At 40.3% G+C, this 13,582-nt stretch overlaps 1 protein-coding gene across 1 annotated transcript in view; it reads right to left on the bottom strand.

Annotated features, from left to right (window-relative positions):
* The window catches only part of DRP2 (dystrophin related protein 2), a 58,993-nt gene extending 54,463 nt beyond the window's left edge, over positions 1-4,530 (bottom strand). Inside the window, exon 1 of the mRNA XM_053473682.1 lies at positions 4,469-4,530. The gene's annotated coding sequence lies outside the window, so the exon portion shown is untranslated. The remainder of the gene's footprint in view (positions 1-4,468) is intronic.
* Positions 4,531-13,582: the final 9,052 nt, after the last annotated feature.

Below are 13,582 nucleotides of genomic sequence, written 5' to 3' on the forward strand. Positions count from 1 at the left end.
TTCCATGCATCCACTACATTATATGAGTTAATCATGACACAAGCGGCAAGGGACCAGGGCACCATTCAACTTCCCCTGGCTCATTGAACAGAATGTGTCAGCCCTTCCCTCAGGGCTGCCTTCTTGAGTGTACAACTATTACAGGTTGCTGTCTCCCGGGTGCTCAGGTTCGGCATCTTGCGAACCAGGTAGACAGATTGCTGGGAGGGGTTTGGGAAAGATTTACCAGCCATGGTAAACACATTGGTACTAATCACAAAGTTAACAGCAAGTAGGGGGTCCTTAAAAATTATTTTAGGGCACTGGATCAGCATCTTAAGAAAAGACCTCCCAAAATAGTAATTTCTCAAATGTTACCAGTACCAGCTAAGGCAAATTGTACTTCAGGTATAAATTTTTTTTTTTGTAACATCAGGTATAAATTAACAGCTCCTGGTAAATGTCACTTCCAAGTAACACCCCAATAAATATTAAGCTACATCTCCTGAGTACAGTGATACAACCCACGCAAGTGTTTGTTGGGTTGTTTGAGGGATAAAAGGCCACATTTGGGGGGTGTGCATTTTTTTATTTTGACACCTGGTCAATCTGCGCCCATGTCCTATTTGGGATGTCTTTAAACCCTTTCAATTAAATTTTCCCCATTGAACCATACATTTTTGGCGAGACCCTCTCTGGAACTTGTTTATTTTTTTTAAAAGAGTCTCACTATAGTAGTCACAATGCCTCAACATTGAGGCATTACAGCAACTCTGTTTGAGCAAAGAGAGCGACCCTTGGTTACTAAGTTCATTTAATGCCATGACCTGCCAGGCACGTCATGAAAAAACAGTCAGTTAAGGTGTTAATGTCTTTTAGCAAAATGCACGAAGCTTCATAAACAAACTGGTAAGTTGAAAATATTGTTAAGTGAGGAACAGTATAACTTGATTAAACGTGACAGGACCATACACATGACTGGTAGTAAACTTACAAAGTTACTCATTATTTAGAAGGGACACAGTTATAGGTGAACCCTAAATTAAATCCCAGTATTAAGGAAAGTATGCATGATGACTATATAGTGCTAATGTGGAGATACTATGTGTGATGGAACCTTCTGTCACCGGGGCTTCTGGAGGAGGCTGATGGCTAGCTTCCTTACCATTAACTATGGGCCCTGGCCTTCTAAAGACTTCTGTCTGTAGGTACAGGGGGTCAGTTTCTACCCCCTGGTACAGGTTTTACCATATTTTACCATATTTCCTAAATATGAGAGACTCTGAGGACGGTGGAGCACTGATATTGATTGGTCCTGTATTTTGCCAACACAGATGATGTTTTACAATTATTTATTGTATATTATAACGTTTCCCTGTAACTCCCCATATTTTCAGCTACCAGCAGAAGTATATTGTCTCATCATTTGTTAGGGGATTAACTCTTGCAAGCCATTGTTTCAGTTAATCTGTTTAATGTCCGACTCCCCCCCTCCATGGTGCACTAATTTGTTCTTGGAGTCAGTCTTTCCCTGTCCTTCCCCCCATTATATTCCACTATGTTGAAAATTAATTTATGTCTATAAAAACCCTGTGTGTGACTCTGAATAAAGAGTTCCTGTTTCACTCTACATTGGTGTCGCCTGATGACTAATGAGTGAATTCCCAACACTCCCTGCTCTGCGTGCTGTTCTTCTTGTTCTTCATTCTACACTAAGCTTTGGCTAGTGGTTTGGGTGTCTGGTGGTGGTGTATATTATGTTCCTCAGCACTTTTGAGAGCTGGTAAGCGAGGAAATAAGGTTCTAGTGGAGGTACCCAGCCGGGGTGCAAGGGGGTTCTGTCACACTATGGGTGGAGATTAGCATAGACATTAGAAAGGATCCTACATTACTTGTAGGTATATGCTACAAGTTGCCAAACATTACCAGTGAGGTGGAGGATCAGCTTTTACTTCAAAGCCTGTATAGGCTGCAAATCTGGGTGAAGTTTTAATTATGAGATATTTTAAATACCCAGACATTGTTTAGAATGGTACAACTAGTTCCTCTAAAGGCAGCAGGCTTCTTAAGCTAAAATTTATGTTAAAATTAGTAGAGACCTCGACCAGAATTGATGTCTGTCTGAACCTGGTAATAACTAACAATGAGGAGTTTACCTCCAATTTCTTCCAGTAAAGGAACGCTTAGGAAATAGTGACCATAATATGGTCTCACTTGAGATTAATTCAAAAAGCTAACTGGTAACTACTCTGCCAAGACACTTCATTTTAGAAGGGCCAACTTTCAGGGGCTAAGGGTATCTATTGAACACATACACAGGGATGGATTGTTTTCTGGACGGAACACAAGTGGAATACCTTGAAGCACACATTACAAAATTACACATATCAACGCATACCTTTGGGGAAACAAAGTCCAAAAATATTTTAATAGTTAAATGGATAAATAGTTAAAAGCAGAAAATAGAAAATGTTGGTCCTTTGCTATTTCAAATTGGAAATATGGTTAGTGAGGACAGTGAGAAAGCAGATATAAGAAAATAATGATTTAAGATGTCTACACCAAGGAACAATGGATGACTGAGCCCCTGCTAGCTGATTTTATGGAACAGTTGCCACTGTGGGATTTGACACAGGAAAGTTTGAATGGTGTTTAATGGTATACCCCAAAGAGAGCTAAGCCTAGTACTTGTCAGACTACTACCTCTGATATTTGGGGATTCTTTCAGTTCAGGTATAGAGCCAACAGACTGATGTAAGGCAGATGCGGTGTCCATATTTGAAAAGATGTCAGTCAGGTCATTACAGGCCAGTGAACTTGACATATGTTTTGGGGAAATTTTTTTGAAGAGTCGCTAAAGGCATACATCTCCCTAGAGGGGGCTTAGTATTGCGCATAGTGATCGTTGGCTTGGTATTGCGCATAGTGATGATAGGATTGTGTGCAACTGCTCAGCCATGGAAGCCCATTTCATGAAGCTCATGACACACAGTGCTCAGGCTGATGTTGCTTCCAGAAGCAGTTTGAAACTCCGTATTGAGTGATGCTACAAAGGACAGATCATTTCTACGTACTACGCTCTTCAGCACTCGGCAGCCCTGTTCGGCGAGTGTGCGTCGTCTACCTCTTGGTGCCTGAGCTGTTGTTACTTCTAGACATTCCCAGTTCACAATTATAGCACTTGCAGACTGGGACAGCTCTAGCAGGGCAGAAATTTCACGAACTGACTTGTGTCAAAGGTGGCATCCTATGACAGCGCCATTTTTAATGTCAATTCAGTATGATCCATTCTACCACCAATGTTTGTCTATGGACATGACTGCCTATGTATGTGATTTTATACACCTGTTACCAATGTGTATGGATGAAACACCTAAATTCAATAATTAGGATGGGTGTCCCAATACTTTTATCCATAAAATGTAAGTCCACGAGAATCACCCAGATTTTTTGTTTGCGCCTCACACTTTTATGTGTTTTTTTTTTTCACACTTAAAACATGCCCTGGCCTATCACTGGTGGTGGAGAAGATGTCAATTGTTATATTACAATTGGGCTGGGACCTGAAATGGCACAAAACCACTTCATATTTGGGGCACACGTGTTCTAGTTTTGACTTAATTCATGGACACTGAATTTTGGATTTGTTCACATTGAAAACACCACAGTTTCAGTCTGGGAGGGAAGGAAGGGGCTGCATATTACCTTAAGGGAGTTCAGTCTCAGAAGAAGAAGAAGATTGGACACCTGGTCCAATATTTTTTCTTTTTTAACAGCTTCGGGGGCCTGGTACATCAGTGGGGCTGAGTGGTCAGTGTGATTAACAGTTTTTCAATTTACATCAGTTTGGCTGAGGGAAGTCAGTGTGTAGGAGTCTTATAAAATGGCCCCTGCTTTGAGGGGAAAAAAATATTCCATTTGTAAATCTAACAGGGGAGTTCTCTCCCCCAAGGACACATGCCTTGCACACAGACATACATGTTTTAATACAGCCCAGAAACATGCAGTGTTATATCAACACATGAATAATCACACTGTGAAAGTATTCTCCATTATGGAGATACATTCAGATTTTCCAACCACTTAAACAGTTAAGCACTCTCATATTTTAGCTGGTATTGGTAACACAAAGTTCAATGCAACCAAGAGCAATGCATTAGTAAAAGTGTACATTTAACCATTTAATTGCTTGGAGAAACAATTCAACCTGTGCCTGGTTATCTCCCCTCTGTTTATAGGAGCAGCAGTACAAACAAAACAACCCCATTCATATAATACTGTAATGCACATCTACACATGCAAGGAGTACACAAAGGCGGCTAGTCTAGACAATATCATGCTAAGAAAAGAGCTGGAGCCCTGCGGATTAGAGAGATGCACCAAGAGGGATCGATATATTGCGAAAGAATAAAGTGGCACCTATAACAGGTGCGCCTTGAGGATGTACAGCGGGGCTTTTTAGACTCTATCGTTAAACGAGATGGCCTACCTTATGTTGAGCTGCGAGGAATCAGGGGATGGGCTGTCAGCCCCTCGGCTCTCACTGCGCGTGTCTGATTTCCCCTCCTCCCTGTTCTCCTTTATAACGCGCTCCCTCTCATCACTCCTCTTCTTCCCATATGTTAGCAGCAGCAGTGGGATGATCTGCTGTCTGTGTTGTTCTGCGATTAAAGTCGTGGACACGAAAAAGACGACTACGGTTCAGCTTTTTATAAAGTTCTCTCGCGTGCTGCAAGTAACTAAATGTTTGTTTAACCCCTTAAGGACTGGGGCTATTTTACATTTCCGTTTCAACCTTTGTTAAACAAATGTGATGCGCAAATCTTTAGGACAAACAGAACTTTCTTTTGAAGAGATGCATTCATAGATTCTATAGATTTAATTAATTAAGTTACTTGATATGATGATGGGGTGCAATGTCATCAAGAGAACGTGATAGGGTAGCAGAATGTCATGTTTATAGAAAGAAAGCTAAAGATGGAAACATTGTTCACCCCTCACCTGAACCCAGCAAACCCTGACGGGCCAGCAGTAACCATAGTGTATTAATACATCCTGCATATAACAATAAGGCTGGGTATACTAATATAGGCAACACAATTTAACAGGAAACACATGGTTATAAGGTATACAAAACTTAATTAACCCCTTCGTGACAAAGGCTGATTTTACTTTTTGTACCCTTCGTGACAATGGCCATTTTATCATTTCTGCGCTGCTCGTGTTTAGCTGTAATTTTCTTCTTTCCCGTTTACTGAACCCACACACATTAGATATTGTTTTTTTCAGGACAAGAAGGGCTTTCTTTAGATGACATTGTTTTGATTGTATCATATTATTTACTATTAAGAAATGTATAAAATATGGTGAAACATTTAGAAAAAAATTACTGTTTCTAACTTTTAGTTGAAAAATCTTTTACTCATCTATAAAAGGTAATAAGAAAAACCTGCTAAATAGATTCTACTATTTGTCCTGAGTTTAGAAATACCCAATGTTTTTATGTTTTTTTGCTTTTTTCTACACATTATGGGGCAATAAGTACAGGTAGCGTTTTGCTATTTCAAAGCCATTCTTTCCAAATCTGGTAATTCTTCCCCCCATGTGCCATTTCGGGTATCTTTGAACCCGGCCAATGCAATTTATCCCATCAAGTCATATATTTTTGAAAACTAGACAGCCCAGGGTATTCCAAATGCTAGTATTTTAACCCTTTCCAAGCACTTATTCTACCATCAGCCTTTGTCAAACTTTATGGTAGTAATTTTTTTGCATTTGTTTTTTCACACACATTTTACTTCAGGTATGCCACCAGCAACCAGCATTGTTTCAAAGTTTGCAGTAGTATTTTTGTGTGTGTATTTTTCCCACACACACCTACTTTATGTATGAATTTACAGCTCCTGGTATATGCCGCTGTCACACGACACCCCAATATGTGTTCAGCAACATCTTCTGAGTACAGTGATACCCCACATGCATGGGTTTGTCATTTTTGGGGGGAACTAAAAGTCTATCGAACTTTTTCGTCTTTATTGTTTTTTTTCCCCGGGCCGCTCTATATATTAGGCAGTAAACATTTCGTCCTCAAAGTGGATGTGTTAGAAGCAGGAAAAATGAGGACGTCTAAGGATCTGAGTGACTTTGACAAAGCCAAAATTGTGATGGGCAGAGAAGTGGGTCATGGGCAGCCAAGGCTCATTGATGATAGGGGTGAAGGCTGGTCCATGTAGTCATGTTGAACAGACCAGCTACTGTAGCTCAAATTGCTGAAAAAGTTAATGCTGGTTCTGAACACACAGTGCATCACAGTTTGTTGTGTATGGGCAGTGGCGTCCATATTTAGGGGGGGCCAGGGACCAAAGTAGGGGGGCCAATTCTAAAACGGTACATATACACTATATATATATATATATATATATATATATATATATATATATATATACATACACACGTTAGACTACATAATATGCACTTATCTCTTTGAAGTAAAGACCGTGATTGAAATATGATTTCAAAATAACAGCTAAACTGGCAGTTATTTTTCATTCTTTAATATTAATAATTTATATATATTAATATATATAAATATTAGACCCTGCTGCCGACATAGAAATATTACACCCTGCTTCCAATATATATTGATATTAGCCCCTGCTGCGGATATATATTGATATTAGCCCCTGCTGCGGATATATACTTATATTATACCCTGCTGCCGATATATATTAATATTTGACCCTGCTGCCAATATATATTAATATTAGCCGCTACTGCCAATATATATTAGCCCCTGCTGCCGATATATATTAATATTAGCCCCTGCTGATGATATATATTAATATTAGACCCTGCTGCCGATATATATAGTATTAGTCCCTGCTTCCTATATATATTAATATTAGCCCCTGCAGCCAATATATATATTAATATTAGACGCTGCTGCCAATATATATAAATATTAGACCCTGCTGCCGACATAGAAATATTAGCCCCTGCAGCCAATATATATAAATATTAGACCCTGCTGCCGACATAGAAATATTACACCCTGCTTCCAATATATATTAATATTAACCCTGCTGCGGATATATATTGATATTAGCCCCTGCTGCGGATATATATTGATATTAGCCCCTGCTGCGGATATATACTTATATTATACCCTGGTGCCGATATATATTAATATTTGACCCTGCTGCCAATATATATTAGCCCCTGCTGCCGATATATATTAATATTAGCCCCTGCTGATGATATATATTAATATTAGACCCTGCTGCCGATATATATAGTATTAGTCCCTGCTTCCTATATATATTAATATTAGCCCCTGCAGCCAATATATATTAATATTAGACGCTGCTGCCAATATATATAAATATTAAACACTGCTGTCAATATATAAATATTAGCCCGTGCTGCCAAAACATATATAAATATTTGCCCCTGCTGCCAATATATATATAAATATTAGAACCTGCTGTCAATATATTTTATAGTGAAAAAAAACGCTTCCTTGCATGCAATCACTCCCTCCGCTACCATACCAAAAAAAAAATATTTGCCACACTGACTGCAGATCAGAGGAAGACCGTGAGAGTCAGTCCTGCACCTTGACATTGAGAGGTCCTCTCCCCTGTAATCATCCCCAGAGTCCCTTTGTCCCCTCATTCACTAAACCATACCGCTCTTTTACTTACACCCTGTAGTTCAGGTATAGATCAAATAAACAACACATGGAAACAGCGCATGCAACTGAATGAGATAAAAAAAACTTGTATTTGCAGGTATACATAAATAATGTATGGAAACATAGCATTGCAGGTATAAACCAACAGAACACACAAATCCAGCATTGCAGGTATATATCAACTAGAAATCACATTCAGCACTGGAGGTATAGATCAAATAAACAACACATGGAAACAGCACTCCAGTTATTGATCAACTGAATAAGACATACAAATCCTATATTTGCAGGTAAACATAAATAATATATGGAAATATAGCTGATACAGATCAACAGAATAACACAAAACCCAGCTTTGCAGGTATATATCAATTGGAAATTACATATGAACTCTGCTTTAAAGGTAAAGATAAACCCCCCTAAATTACAGGCATAGATCACTGGTCACACACCCCAAAGCCAACCCTGGCGTCCACATTGCCCACATAGAACCTGACCAGCACCCAAATTACACATACATAGGACGTGCCATCTTTGCCGCCAAACAGCCCAGCATGAGTCAACTTTGTCCCCAAACAGCTGAACGTATGCCATGTTTGTCCCATAAACACACTATCTGTGCCATATTTGTCCCCATTGCCTAAACACCCTGCTTATATCATCTTTGCTTTTTTGACAAATCAATAATACACCTATGATTCACAAACACTTTTACAGTCACTCACTAATTCACACAATCATTTATTCTTTCACACAAATTATTTACACATATTCATTAATGCATCCACACATTAATCCATTCATTCTCTCTCTCATTCTGACTCTTTATTTCAATATTCTTGCCACCCTCCTTTCTCCCTGTCTACCCCCTCTCCCTCCCTGTCTACCCCCTCTCCCTCCCTCCCTACCACCTCTCCCTCCTTTCCACCTCTCCCTCCTTATCTACCCTATCTACCACCTCTTCCTCCCTATCTATCCTATCTACCCCCTCTCCCTCCCAATCTATCCTATCTACCCAATCTAACCCCTCTCTGTCCCTACCCTATCTAACCCCTCTCCCTCCCTCCCTACGACCTCTCCCTCCTTATCTATCCTATCTGCCACCTCTCCCTATCCTATCTACCCCCTCTCCCTCCCAATCTATCCTATCTACCCCCTCTCCCTCCCAATCTATCTTATCTAACCCCTCTCCCTCCCAATCTATCCTATCTATCCCCTCTCCCTCCCAATCTATCCTATCTATCCCCTCTCCCTCCCAATCAATCCTATCTATCCCCTTGCCCTCCCAATCTATCCTATCTATCCCCTCTCCCTCCCTATCTACCTCTTCTCACTCTCTAACCCCCTCCCCCCTTTGAAGTTCACTTACCTTGGGCTTGTAGAAGTCCAGCGGTGGGATCGCGAAGTCCCTGTCTCCCTGGTTCTGCCGCAGTGTGCGCGGCTTCACTGCTGAGCGCCGGATATGACATCATATACCGGCGATCAACTTGAAATGCTGGCACTGCGACGAAGGCAGAGGCCTCGTGGAGAAGAGTGAGAGGCGCCGAACGGTTTCTGAAAACGTATTCCTCAGCGACCGTTCCTCGCCTCTCTCTCTCCTCCGCGTCTATTACAAAAAAAAATACAATAACAATATTAATATATATATAATTTCTAACAGCAGTCACACTCCTATCATGCCCAGTCAACCAGTTAATGCTGGAACCTGGGCATGATAGGACCATGATTGCTGTTAGCAATCACACTCCTATCATGCCCAGGCATACCAAGGTTCCAGCATGTACTGGCTGATTTGGCATGATAGGAGTGTGATTGTTAACAGCAGTCACACTCCTATCATGACCAGTTAACCAGTTAATGCAGGAACCTGGGCATGATAGGACTGTGATTGCTGTTAGAGGTCTAGTGGAGTCCATGCCTCAACGAGCTAGATCTGCTCCAGTCCACTGGAAGTGTTATAATTGTGATGCGGAAACGTCTTGGCATAAGCATATGATGCTTTAGCTGAACACTAGAAGGCATGGTGGCCTTGTGAACTGTTATGAAGGGAAGTCTGGTGCTGACCCCATCGCTACAAGTCACCCAAGTTGCAGTTATGAAACCAGGGAACCGACATCTATACGTAAATGTACTGTTATATTGGGGACAACAGACTAGACCATACATAACAAGTGACTGCTTTACTAGATACTGTGTGCTTAGGAGGGCAACATTCACTTACATATTGGGTACAATGCCAAATGCAAATAGGGACTGGTTTGATCTTCAAAGCTGAGACACTAGTATCAGGCCTACCACATAATATTTTAGAGTGGGAGTGGACATCTTAAAGGGACAGACTATTCATACAAAATCTGGGTATTATATTTACTGTGCTGCTATCCATCTGTAAATAAAATCATTTTGACAAAAGAACATGTGTAGAAACTATCTAGATATAGATGATATCCCTTGTTTAGGTAGGAGTGTAAGAGGTCCCATACAGTTTCCCTCTGGTCCCCATATGGGTTTGAGAATATGGTGGTACAGTACTTCTGTCTTTGCTCAAATTTGTAATACTTGCCTGTAGCCAGTAATGCTTTCACAGAATTGTAAAGCTTGACTCCAAACCTGGATTATATGGACAGGTTGTATTGTTTGACCAATGGGCTAATCAATACAATTTTTTTACTTAAGTAGAAAATACTTCAATAATGAGTCAGATGCTCGTCTGATTTTGTGCTCCATGTATGACTTCGGCCTGGCTAATTTACCCCTCTGTGTACGACTCCAGCTCGCCTGACCATGGCTCGGCTGACTCTGTGTTTAGCAAAACACCCACCTCTTCTGGAACATCATCCTGTTTGGCCCGTGAAGCTCTGTTTTGCGACCGCCTTGGTGGTTCGTCTCTCACAGAGATGACATACCTATACCATGGCCTCCTCACCGTTGGGATCCTCTCACCGATAGGAGCATTCTTTTGATCCTAAAGGGACATCTACCTCCATATACCTATAGCAGTGAACTACAGGAAGTTGCTCAGGTGTGCAATATATCTTAACAGCAGTATGTTCATTATTCAGGCCAGGACCTTACCTTTCAGTCTGTGCTCTCAACTAAGGGTTACAGAATGCATCAAAGTGTTTTTCCCATACACAAGGCACCGAAGATTTGTAAAGAAATTACCACATTCAGGCAGGTCTCAAAATGCTCAATCAGGTACATGAGGATTTGGAATCTGTTAATGGCCACTATTTTAGCCATTCCTTGAACAAGACTTCACTTCAGACCCTTGCAGTAGGTGATCTGCTGGAACAAAGATCCATGTACCTACACTGCTGGATGTCACAAAGGAGCCCTCTTCTGTGGCATATTCTTACCACTGGTACCTATTGGGTTTGGAAGCTTGTCTAGATGAAAGTGGTATGGTTGGCATTTAGACCCTATAGTTCTCAGGATTTCATTCAGATAAAGTCAGACAATTTAACAGTGAAATACTGTACATCAAGAATCAGGGAGGTATAAGATTTCATAGATTGCAGTGCCTGGTTTTTAGATTCTTTCTTGTACAGAGAAGAATTTTGCATTTGCAGTCCATATTTTTTTTTTTAAAGCAAAAATATTCCAGTGGACAGTCTAAGCCAGGGCTTACTTCTACTAAAGAAGAAGAGTCTCTCTTGACTGTTTTCCAATTGACTGGGAGAACCAGAAAAATATTTACCAGCAACAAGATGTAACGCAAAGTCCACTTTCTGACCCTTGTCAAAATTGAGTGTAGATGCTCTTTCAGCGCCCCAGGACTACAACCCATTTTATGTTTTCATTCCAATTTCTCTAATGGACAAAGTTCATCTAGACAGAGTATCCCCTTAGTGTTATTGCCTCCGTTTACCCCATAAAAGGTGTGTTTTTTCTTCTTCAGGGGATAAAAGGGAATTAAAGGACACCTCAAACAAAACAAAAAAACACCTTCACACCCAAGGCTTCTTTGGCCCCGCTAACAGTTTCTGAAAGGAACCAAGGCAGGAATAGAAGTCATTCATTCTATAATTGATTTCAGGTTTGGGTTGTTTTTTTATTATATGATGCGCTTTAAAGAACATTTACCCTTTATCTGCTTTATTATTGCAATTCTGAGATTTTTTCAGACAGATTATGATCAACTAAATACAGTTTTAGTACAGATTTCTGCCTTATTTTCTTGTCCAGTTGCTTGGTACTTGCCCTTTTCGTTAAGCCTTTTGTTACATATAACTTTAAAATTAAACCTCCTGGCTTCCCCTCCTTTGTGGGCTAATGGGACAACAAGTTAGAGACCACTTTGAGTGAGGCACAGTGGGGAATTAAGGCACAGGAGATGACTTACAGGTTGCATGTCAACTGGTATCATACACCCCTCACTGCTTCACAAGATCTCTGCAGGCTGCCAAGGCAGATGCTATAGATGTGGGGCCTCTGCATTTTTCTCACTCCATATTTAGTGAGATTGCCCCCCCCCCCTAACAGTTCCTTTTTGGCCCCAAATCCACACCATGCTCCAGAGATTTATGGATAACCCAGCTTCCATACTTCTGGCCTCCATGTTACTACACCACAATATATGACTGTAAGCTAGATTGAGCAGGGCACTCCAAGTCAAATTGTTATGCTATATGCTACTTATGATGTCCCGTCTACCCATTGTACAGCGGTACAGAATATGATGGCGCTATATACAACAATAAATAGTGCCAGTATAACAATACAAAAAAAATCAATTATCAAAACACATATTGAACAAAGATAAGGCAACAGCCCCAACTATATTGGGGAAACACACCCTCTATGTTTTTTGTGAATGGTTGCCGAGGCTGGAAAGCACTCAGGCTATGGAGGAACTGGCTCCGAGAGCAGGACGGGACAGAAAAGGATCAAATAACTTGTTTTTAATATCTTCGATGTATTACTGCAATATTGCAAAGTAATTTAAATACAGCCGGTACCCAGACCCCAGTATAAAACTCACATATGGGTGAGCAGTGTAGCCCAACACTGCTCACCCATATGTGACCAACAGATGAAAAACTTGGCAGTTTCAAAACACTGGTATGATCCTTTGTTATAATCCCCAGGTCACAATATGACAATATAACAGATATAGGAGAAAATGGAAGAGCAGGAAGTTAAACAAAATCACACTTTATTGCATAAAAAAAAATATCCACTTCAGAGGACAAAACTTTCTAGGCCCAGAAATCAGTGAGAGGAAAAGTAAAGGTTTTGTGTTATTTACGTTGTTTCAATCTGCATAGTTTATTAAAGGCCATATTTTCTCTCTGTGAAAAATGCCTCCGGCCCTCGCACACATACATTTCTGATAACGTGGCCCACTGCAGAAAACAACTTGGACACCGCTGCTCTAAACCAGGCTATAAGTTTGCTACTGCAGACTTTACCCTCTTGCCTTGTGTATCCCCACTCTCAATATACTATACAATAAAATCATCAACTTAAATGAAACCTTCAGTAAAGGAAATACTGCATTTAGCCATAAAGTCCTCCAGGCAAATTCTCTCATTTCCCTCCCTTGGACAGTCAATTCTCTACATCCCAGCTGCTGCCGCCACATGGACATTAGGCAATAGAAAAATGTGTTACCGGCTGTACATTTCTTTCTCCCTTAATAATTTGATGTGAGGGATTACATCTCTTTGTAGACCGTTTATTTTTGAAATATTGAATATATTAAGAAAATGTTAACACAGAAATCCTACAAAGATATACTGGCTTTACGTTCAGGCAAACTTATTCTTGCTATTATCAATAATGATAATGCAACCTGGGTAAGCACTGAAGCTGTTGGATTGCTTTATTGAATTGGCAATGTAAAGAAAAAAAAAAAAAAAAAAAAAAACCCACAAAATTGGATAGTTATGCAGAGTACTACTAATT

Source organism: Spea bombifrons, chromosome 8, assembly GCF_027358695.1.
Source record: "Spea bombifrons isolate aSpeBom1 chromosome 8, aSpeBom1.2.pri, whole genome shotgun sequence".
Classification (NCBI taxonomy): Eukaryota; Metazoa; Chordata; class Amphibia; order Anura; family Pelobatidae; genus Spea; species Spea bombifrons.